This window comes from Quercus lobata, chromosome 3, assembly GCF_001633185.2.
Source record: "Quercus lobata isolate SW786 chromosome 3, ValleyOak3.0 Primary Assembly, whole genome shotgun sequence".
Classification (NCBI taxonomy): domain Eukaryota; kingdom Viridiplantae; phylum Streptophyta; class Magnoliopsida; order Fagales; family Fagaceae; genus Quercus; species Quercus lobata.
In genome coordinates, this window is record NC_044906.1 from 70,693,251 (window position 1) to 70,704,210 (window position 10,960).

General features: G+C 31.7%; 1 pseudogene; it reads right to left on the reverse strand.

Annotated features, from left to right (window-relative positions):
• Positions 1-8,855: 8,855 nt before the first annotated feature.
• Positions 8,856-10,135, reverse strand: LOC115981383 (annotated as a pseudogene).
• Positions 10,136-10,960: the final 825 nt, after the last annotated feature.

The window sequence follows — 10,960 nt, forward strand, 5'->3', positions numbered from 1 at the left end:
GCCTTAATATTGACCTACGCAAGTTCTGCTAGCCTTAATCTTCACCTACATAAGTTCACCCCAAAATTTCTCATAAGCCAATATCTGCTTCTTGAGGTGACGAGATGTTCAATAACCAATCCAATTACCAATCCGCATGCATATCCTATCACTACCACTTTCCAACCAAATCCTTCACCCAATGATGATTCATGTCTTATTTCAAAAGTTGGTATCTCATTATTTTCACATTTCTTTGACAACTGAAAGCCACACAATCCAAAGTTTCCCTCAAAAGATGAACTTTGAAATGTCCAAAACTGTCCACCTTGTGGAATTGGACCAATAAGTTGATTTTGAGAGAGATATAAATACTCCAGAAATGTGAGACTTGTTAGCTGTTGAGGGATTTTACCAAAGAGGCGATTTCAAGAAAGATCCAAAGATTCAAGTGCAATTAGTGTTGTGAAATTTTAAAGTACTCGCAAGTGTACAAACTGTACCGAAGTTAAGTTTGACAAGAACGAGGTCGAACCCACAGGGACTTGTATGAATGTAGGAAAATTAATCAAATTCTAACCAAATTAATCCTAATCTAGTTCAATAAAAATTGGTTTTTTTGAAATTAAATAAGCTAAACAAATAATTAAACTAAGCAAAGATATAATATAAAGCAGTAAAGAGATGTAAACAATCTAGAGAAAGGAATTAAGGTTTTGAAATCCACCTTATTAATTCATATCAGCATATATTTACGATCATTAATTTTTCCCAATTACTACATGATAATCTAGAAATCAATCTTGCTATCATGGAAAATATTATCATTAAAACTTCTATTTAAATATCTAAAGCATGCTCTTCTTCACTTCCTAGGAATAAAATCAAATCATCAATTGTATCCGTAGTCAAACAAATCACAAGAGATATCCAATTTTAAAATCAAGAAATAATAAACCAAGCATTCAATTAATTAAGACAAATCCTAAATCATGAGAAAAACACGGTTGAACTCATATCTAAAATCCCATCTTAGTCCATTGATATGAAGCAAGAACAATTTAAATCATTAAAGAACAACTATTGTGGGAAAAATCAAATCATATAAATATTACTGATAATCCTTAACAAGGTTTCATCCTCAATCCTAATTATAAATTTAGCTACTCATGGTAATAGAAATAAAAAACAAAAATAAAATACTAAACATTAAACTAGACAAATAAAATAGAGAAAGAAATAGTCATAGTGCTGTCATGGAGAAAGCTATAGAAAGCCACATGCGGCAGCCTCTTGCTCCTATTCTATGTTTTGCGTTCCAATCCTAGCACTAGCCTCCACTGAATTTTGCTCTAAAGAGCCTTTAAATAGGTCAAGGAATCCTCTTATTAATTGAATTTCCATTTGGAGAAAATCTCAGATTTTTAGGCTTCAATTAACCAACGGTTTTGGCCCATTTAACTTTAGAATTCAGACTTTTATTAAACCAAAAAATTGTAGCCCTTTAAGTTAACTTTCCAGCCCAACTTGAATCATCACGATTGGACATCTGAGTCAAAAGTTATGTCAAAAATACTAAACGATGCGCAGTCTGGAGTCCTAATCCGAATTAGACTTGGATTCAGTGCAAATTTCATTTGATTACTTGCTCCAATTGGACTTAAATTTAATTGGGTTGGCCTTATTTAACTTCATCATGGTTCTTGTAAAGTAAAGTCCACTAGCTTTCTTCTTTGCACAAATCAACTTATTTAATTCCATTTTCCTACAAAAGACAAATTCACACAATAAAATTCAATTAAGCACAAAATTGATTATTGAGCATTATTCCAAAATCAAATATAAAATGCATGAATTAACTCAAAATAAGTATGATAATGTTTTCTAATAATGATATAAATATCCAAAATTAAGCTATTATCAATGCACATTAATTAGGTGTCCCAACGATGATGGGATATGGCTCATAAAGTAATTGCTTGATAAATTGAGTACAATTAATGCCTTGAAGTTCCCCACACTGTCTGGAATTTCTTCATAAAACCTATTGTTCAAGAGATCAATAATTGTATAGATGGTCAAGATTTTTACCAATTTCAATTCAACTCCCTTATTCACTATAGTCATTGAATCTTTATAATAAATGGAGGCGTCTCCTATGTATCTTGGTTGTGATTTGTCATTGCCAGTGACACTTGAGATTGCACTCCAATTTCGAAAGTACTCCAATGGTAACTTGTTAGTGAAATTGTTGTGAGAGAGGTCAATGACATGCAGTTTGGATAAGCCAAAATTTATATGAGGATCCCATATTCCATGGAATCCATTTGCTCGCAAGACACGAATTTGTAACTCTGGTAAAGACTTCAACCAAAAAGGGAATGTATCATTCAATTTGTTATTTCCAAGATTTAGAACTTCTAGCATTCTACATTTGACTAATGATCGTGGAATCTTCCCCTACATTTGGTTGTGGTTTAAGTCCAATGTCCTCAAACTACATCCATTTATGAATGTTTCAGGCTAGTTTCCTTGAAAGTGGTTATTTCTCATAGCCAATACTACAAGAGAATTGCTTGGGTTAAGCAAACATTGTGGAATCTGACCAATCAGTTGGTTATTTGACACATCAAGAATTTTCAGAGAATTCACCTTACAAATCATTGGAGTAATACTTCTAGTCAATTTATTTTTTGAGGCCAAAAAATAAACTGTAGACAATGGGGGAATTGGAAATGACTCTTGCAACATCTTGGAACTTAAGTCTAAAAGGTTCATATTTTTCCATGGAAGAACTATTGGTGGTTGCTCAAATTTGCTTAAAATGTTAAAAGAAAGATTTAGGCGTCTCAATGTCTCATTTTGGTATTTTAGAAAATCAGGAAATTCAAGCAAATTGCAAGAAGACAACCACAAAAATGAAAATTTGGGGAGGGTTGAATTGATATTTGATATTGAAACCCATACTTTGTTACCTGAAAGATCAAGAATGCGAAGCTCTTTAAGCTCAAATAAAATGTTCAACTCCACCTTGCCCTTAAGGTTGATGGAAGAAAGAGGTTGCTTCGAATTGAGTGTGAAGATGAGTACAGGTTGATTTGATTTGAGGAGGCTCATGCTATATATAGCATGAGCCTCCTCAACTCCAATTATTTTATATATATATATATATATATATATATATATATATATATATAGTGAGTGGACACAATTACAGGAAAATGGATCTGAAAAGAATATACATACAAGTTTCTTTCTTTCTTTATTTTTATTTTTTGTTGCCATTTGTCTGCAAGACAGAACATTCTTGAAAAATTATCTAATAGGATTTTGGGATGATTATATGATCTGTTAGTGCTAATTACTGATTAGTCCAATCTGCGACGTTTAGAGTGAGTTTCAAAGAAAGCATAGACTATGCATGTCTATCAACACATTCTACCATCAATTCTAAGTGTTTAAAGTAAGTCATAAAAATTCTTACCCCACCAAAGATGCAAAAGAGAATAGCTGATTCCAATAGCAATATCTAAAGCAAAATTGCCACGTGAATAACACTTATCAAATGTAACACGCTTTTAGTAGTTGGATTAAGATTCTTTAGAGTTTTTAAAGTGATTTCAAATATAATTTTCAAAATTTTATTTATACATTATAAAATAAGTAGGGGTGTGTCCATGGGTTGGTTGGGGTTGGGTTTAAGGTCAAACCGCCACTCGATCCTATCAATTTTTGTCTGGAATTGCACCACCTGCCACTGAGAATGGGTATATATATCTTTGACTTCGACGGTTTCACTAGTCCAATGGTTGGATTGGTCAAATTCACCAGATATGGTCAAGATATTGTCGATCATGGTGGAGCTATTACTTCCGATGGAGATTTGATGATTCTCACTGAATTTGGTTGAGATTTCATCAAATCTGGTGTAGATCTCACTAGATTTAGTTAAGCAAGTGAAATAAACTTTTCCAAATCATTAAAATTTAAATAAAATGGAAGAAAATAATACATGTAGCTAATCTTAACAAATCTGTTGAAAATTTATAACCGACCAAAATTTTGGGACTAAATCTTTGTTGTTGTTGTAATTGTATTATAATTTAAATATAAATCAAAATGATAATAGTTAAATACTTATTTATATTTGTAATTTATTTATTTTTAAATCGATAAATAAAACTCTTCTTTGAGTTTTTTTTTTTTTTTAGTGATATCTTATTTAATGACAATCACGAAAGAGTTTACCAATTAAATTAATTGGAATCCAACTCTTCTTTTAGAATTTTAAGTGATTAATAAGGATGTTAACACTCTACCATTGACGTACTTTTCTAGAAATTCTGGTAAACCAAAGGTTTTGCTCTGAATTATAATAGCCTACTTAAATCAAAACCAATGAATACGGAGATCATGATGACATTTTAGTGTTAAGTCCATCTAAATCAAATGATTACTGTCGGATCGTGAGCTGTGCCATTCCACCTCAAAACCAGTTAGAGATGAGGAAGACACATTCAAATCTTTTATAACATTCGACATCAAACCACGCGGGCCTATTTTTAGAGTGGTTGTAGGGAGTCAAATTGTGGTCCCCCCAACAATCCTTCCCTCACAATGACACTCCCATGACTCGAACCCTTGACCTTGGCTCTGATACCATTTGAAAGCTTGGATTTGTGTGAATACAAAAGAGCTTGTTTAGACCCCAAAATAAAAATTAAGGCTAGATTGCTTTTACTCTAACTTATCTAAGTGCAAAACAAGAGTAAATGAAGCGCAATAAACCGATAACTCTAGTGCATAAACATGAACAACAAACAATAAAAGTAAAGTACAAGAGTAAGGGAAGAGAGATGCAAACACAAGATAACACAAAGACGTGTTATCAAAGAGGAAACCGAAGAACTCGACGAAAAACCTTTCCACAAACCTTCAAGTTGAAATCGATCCACTAGAGAATAAAGTTGGAGTACACGAATAACAAAAAACCCTCCAAGCCTAGTCTACCCAATGTACTTGAGCCCTCCAAGTTCCTGCTACCAATGGACTTCTCGGAGTCATGTCTTCTCTAGCTTTTCGGATCCCACAATACGCTCGATTGCATCCACCAAGCCTCATCGGCTTCTTTTGGCAAATCCTCAAAGCTTCCCAAGCTCCAAAACACTCTCTACACTCTGAAAATGTGTGGATTGTGTTTGGGTACAAATCTCCTCTCAAGGTATGACAATGGGAGAGGGAAGGAGAAGAAACTACAATGATTTCTTACTAAGGATGAGTAGCTCTCTCTCTCTTAAAGATTGATGTGTGTGTTGTAGAAAACCTATTTAGGGTTTTTCTCTCTGAATGGTCTCTCATACTTTTGTAGGTAATGAGGGTATATATAGTATGGGTGAAAGGTAAAAAAAGTCACACTTAAAAACCCTCCAGACAGAGAGTTTCGCAAAACATAGTTGTAAATTACAACACTTTTTGTAAATTACAAAATTACAGCAATTACAACACTTTTTTTCATGGAATAAAGCCAACATAAAGCATAGTTGTAAATCACAACTTTACAATTACAGATACTACAGCAATTACAACACTTTTTGTCATGAAATAAAGCCAACATAAAACATAGTTGTAAATCACAACTTACAATTATAGATACTAATACTCTGTTATTTACTTTTCTAGAAAGTTTGGTAAACAAAGGTTTCAAAGGATATAATATTTATGGGTCTAATTAGGGCATACAATAATCACCTATTTTAGAAAAAAAAAAATTTTGAAAATTTGAAAAAGTTGTAAAAAAAAGTTAGTCACTTTTTTTATTTTTCCACAACAAAGTTTTCTAAATTGTTTATTAATGTATGCCCTAATTGCGTAAGTTAGTAAAACCCCTTATATATAGTATATCCCATTATTGCTCTGAATTAAAATAATCTACTTAAATAAAACTAGTGTGTACAGTGATAATGCGATAATGATGACATTTTAGTGTTAAGTCCGTCCAAATCAACTCCCAATAACCTGATTATCAAGAAAAACAAGTCCCATTAATCAATGGCAAAAAAAACCTTTTCAGTTTTTCTCGTTGGCCAATCCACTTTCAACTTTTTTTTTGAGAAAGAATCCACTTTCAACTTCGTTATTGAAAATTTCAAGCAGTGTATGAACCCCACATAGGACAATATGAATAAATAAATCAATGGTGTAGAGTTTGCGAAGGCAATTGTTTGTAATTTAATTATTTATATATACCATGAATTAATTGACCCACAAAACCATCTGTCATGGAAACACAACTATCATTAGTGGGAGAAGAAAACCATATCAACACATTTTATGAATAATGAGTTGGTACCACCATATCTCCATTATTAATAAGTTGGTACAAGCATATTTCCACTTATATACATATAAAATTAATATATTTTTATAAATAATAAGTTAATATATTTTTATAAATAATACGTTGAAGATTAAATTGCAATTTGCACAATTAATGTTTGGGTTGATTTTGATTTTACCCCTTAAGTTTCAAATTTTGGATATGTAATTATTGTTTTTGGATTTAAGTCATTTTGATAATACATCGTTGTGAGGTGTCCATTAGGTCATGTAAGGTATTATTTTGACTACATTTGCAATTTACATCCTTCAAAAGTTGGGCATAATTTTGATTTGACAAACTTTGGCTAAACCAACAATAGGAAGATGCTCACTTAAAATGATTGTATACAATCACTTAAATGTGGTTTAGTGTTTCTAAAAAAAAAAAAAAAAACAAAAAAAATAAACAAACTTGAGTGTGGTTTAGTGAGTCATTTGCATTGCATATGATAGTGACACATGTTATCATTCTATTATTAATTATAACTACAAACAAGTTTGTAGTCAAACTTTGTTCATTTGATTTTTCCTCTTAAGTTTCAAATTGTGGATCAATAAAATTACATCTTTTTGAATTGAGGTGACACTTAATTAACACTTCGTCATGGTGCATAAACAGTAGGAATTAAATCCAAATAATATGTAATATTAAGGGTACGGACAAATTTTGAAACTCTAAGGGATAAAATCCAAATCACCCAGTTTTTGAAGCTCTAAATTGAACAATGACATCTTTTAAGTCGTCTTATGTTTGTGATTTGGATCCGACCTCCCCTTCCTTCATCAAGGGTGGTGCTAGGGTGTTGTGGGGGGGGGGGGGGGGGGGGGGGGGGTTAACTGTCCCACCAAAACTCTACCCCCTTCAATATATATAAATATATATATATATATATATATATTTCTTTTATGGCTTCTATTTTTTTTTTTTTTTCTATATATACTTGTGTGTGTGTGCGCGCACTTTTACTTATGTATGTATGTATTTATTTATTCTTATATTTATCAAAATATAATTTATAATCTATATATCTTATAAGCTTAAATATTAGCCTAAGTACATTAAACCAATATATTAGCTTAAATAATTTTTTTTTAATTCTTTTTTCAATTAAATTTAGACATTTTATTTTTTATTTTTTTTATAATATTAGCCAAAGCATTAATACCAACTGAAAAACCCAAAACATCCCCAGGATAGTTGCTACAATCTAGTATAGCCCAATATTTTTTCTTGTACATTTTAGAGGAGTATCGATAAATGTTGTGTATGGTATATACCGCCAGTACGGCTAAACATGCACAATATTTACTTCCTTGGTTAAGACTATCCCAGCATCCATCATATTGATAGCGGGCTCGAAATTTATTTATTTATTTTTGTTTAATAAGCCATTCCCTGCAACATATTCATGAGCTTCCCTCATATTAAATTAGCAAATCACACATGTTATGTGTGTTTGGATGAGCATATTTTTAATAATTTATGGTTTTCCTTAACAATTATTAAATAATATTTTTATACTCTTTTCAAATAAAGTCAAATCATGTACAAATTATCACACAATCACACTAAATTGGTACCTATAAATCAATAACCTTTGGACAAAATTTAGTTATAAAATTGATTGTATCCTTAGGCTACAACCTTACCCAATAAAATAAAAATTGCTACATAGTTTGAAAATCTAACCATTGAATTGCACGTTCTTTACTCTGTTAATACACATGTCAAATTTTGTGTCAATCGTATATTATTTACTATATGATCTATAAGCTTATATTTTATGCATAATTTTAAATTATAAAAACTTGCAATTTAAACAATTTGTTGATGACATAACTATTAATCTTTAATTTTCTAGAAAATTTGCAAGCATAGAGATTATAAAAAGATGTAATCCAATGGTAAATTTGTTAAAATTCACCTCCAATAAAAAGATATTGAATAACGTTGTAACCTTATACTACAATTGATTTTGTAGTTAGATTTTGTCCATAACATTTTTGACAAATAACTTTAGCACTCTTTAAAAAGACCCTATTTTAAAATGAAAATGGGATCAAGCTGAAATTTTTTATCTTCATGGAGACATCCATTTGGTGGCTGTCGTTCTTCAACTAATTAAATGTTCACTAGAGCATTAGAGCTAACACCATCTGAATATCCAGTAAATTCAAGAAGTGCTCACACATATTTTAATATAGTAAATTCTAAGATTTGATACTCTCTGATCAAACTTAATTTTGTTACTGCTACAGAACCTACTAAGCCGAGTAATATGCTACTCCTATAAAACAACATAACATGTCAATAAGTGATTTTGGCTTGGCAAAATATATTTTAGCCAGCCCTGAATGTTATTTTTTGCGTTATACTTCACTGAAAGGGTTTTTGTTTTTTTTTTTTTTTCCATGAATTCCACAAATTAATAATAATTAACAAAATAAAATAGGTACTGAATCATCTAATGTTCTTTCAATATTTATGACTATCATCACTATCCCTCCTTGTTCATGAATTTCTTGGCCTTCTTGTACATTTCTTTCAAGTACTCCCTGAACCTAACCAAATCCAATGTAACATTTTGTTCCTTCAAATATACATTCATAAGAGACCAATCTGTTCCTCTAAAAGCAACTGGGTCTCTTATTACCACGTCATCCTTGCTATACTTCTCTAGCAAGCTACTCTCCTCAGCTTCGATCCTATACTGTTTCTCAAAAAAAAAAAAAAAAAAAAAAAAAAAAGCTTCGATCCTATACTCCATGTACTCTGACCCCACATTCCTAGCCAATCTCACATAGCAAACCTCCGCCGCCCATTCAGTCCCAAGCGGCACCACTTGCATGAACACCGAGCTGGGCCGGAGAAAAATTGTATGTGTAAGGGCTGCACCATCTATACCAATCATTGCATGACCAGAATGTATCAATTCATAAGCTTTGTGCATAGGGGTCATAGGTGTTGGCTCAAAAATAATCACATTAAAACCAATCTTCTCGGCTTCAAACTTTACTTCATTTTGGTTCAAGAGTACACGACCAACACCACCATTACGACTAATCAACACAAGAATTGGCCTAGATTTAGAAGGATTAAATTTAAAGGGATGGTTTTGGTTTTGATTTTGGCCATAGGCTTTGTCAATTAAGGCATGGAAATAGGTGAAAGTTTTTGAGTTTGGTATTAATTTTGGGTTTATAGTAACCAAATCATATGATATAATACTCACATTGACAGAAGGAAAACAATGGGTAATAGTATCATTATCAAGGAATAAATAGAGTATTTAGTGAATGTACGTAATATTTCAGTGTACTTACTAACCCACCAATCACGAGCCTTTGATATCACAAGTACAACATCTTGATCAGGGAAGATTGAATTGGCGGTGATGAAGAGGGGGATGAAGCCATCATTGAAGTCATGGAAGATGTTTTCAGTGAGTCCACCAGCACTGAGTAATATGGCTGGGGCCTTGTGTTGGATTTCACTGTTTGGGATTATTGGGCTCGAAATGAGGGTGACCTCTTTGATTCTGGACATTGTGTGAGTTTCCCATTTTCGTGGATAGGGCCTGACTTTTTCTACCGTGGGCTTTTGTGGGGTCAAGGTTTTGGGGTCCATTACAAAGAATGTTGAGCTAGTGGGGTCCAGTACTGTTGGGCCACTGATTGTACAGAAGTCATAGTTTTTGTGAGAACGATCACAGCTGATATCTTTTGCTTCTGGCTTGCTAATTGATTTGGATTCTAAACTTTTCATATCTGCAACCATAAGAATTTGAAAGAAATTTAGCCCCACCAATAAGCTTGAAGCTTCAAGATTATTCCAAATTGAAACTTTTTTTTTTTTGGGTATTGGATATTTTAACAAAATTAATTACATAGAAAAAAATAAGAGTAATATTGATGATTGTTTGCTTTATATAAATTATTTCTACACTAATAAAAATTAGTTTGTTGGATTTTTTGCTAAAAGAAAAATAAAAAATGTTATTTAGTACTATAAAGGCAGCTATGGTTTCATAAACAGTTTGTTCCTTCTGACTGTGGAATCAAGCTTTAACAATTAAGTTTGTCAGTAATATGCCCTATGCTTAATATACACGGTTAATTTACTTCCTAACAATATAAAGTTTAAGAATTAATGGTTCAATAGATAAATCCAAAATGCTTTCTCTTTTTTTATTTGGGTTTTTGCGAATAAGTATTTAATGACAATATTCTTTATATGAGAACTGAATGTAGCAAGGGCATTGGCAGAATAGTGACAACTATCACCGTTAATAAATCAATTGATAAAATCTCTAATAATTGAATATGAAATTTGGAGTTCAATTTCCACCTATACTAAAAACCGATTGATATCTTAATCTGATAATAAAAAGCTATCATTTATCATCAAGAGCGGACATTATAGATTCTATAAATAAATCATTACTTTGAGAATTAGTAATTAAGGTTCTTCAAATAATAACAAGAGATTTGGGCACCAAAAATTTATTAGTGTCTTAACTTAATAATGTATGTCAAATTATTCAAAGTACCTAATTTAAGGGTTTACTTTCACTTAAGGGTTTTTTCGTGGACTTGTTTTAAT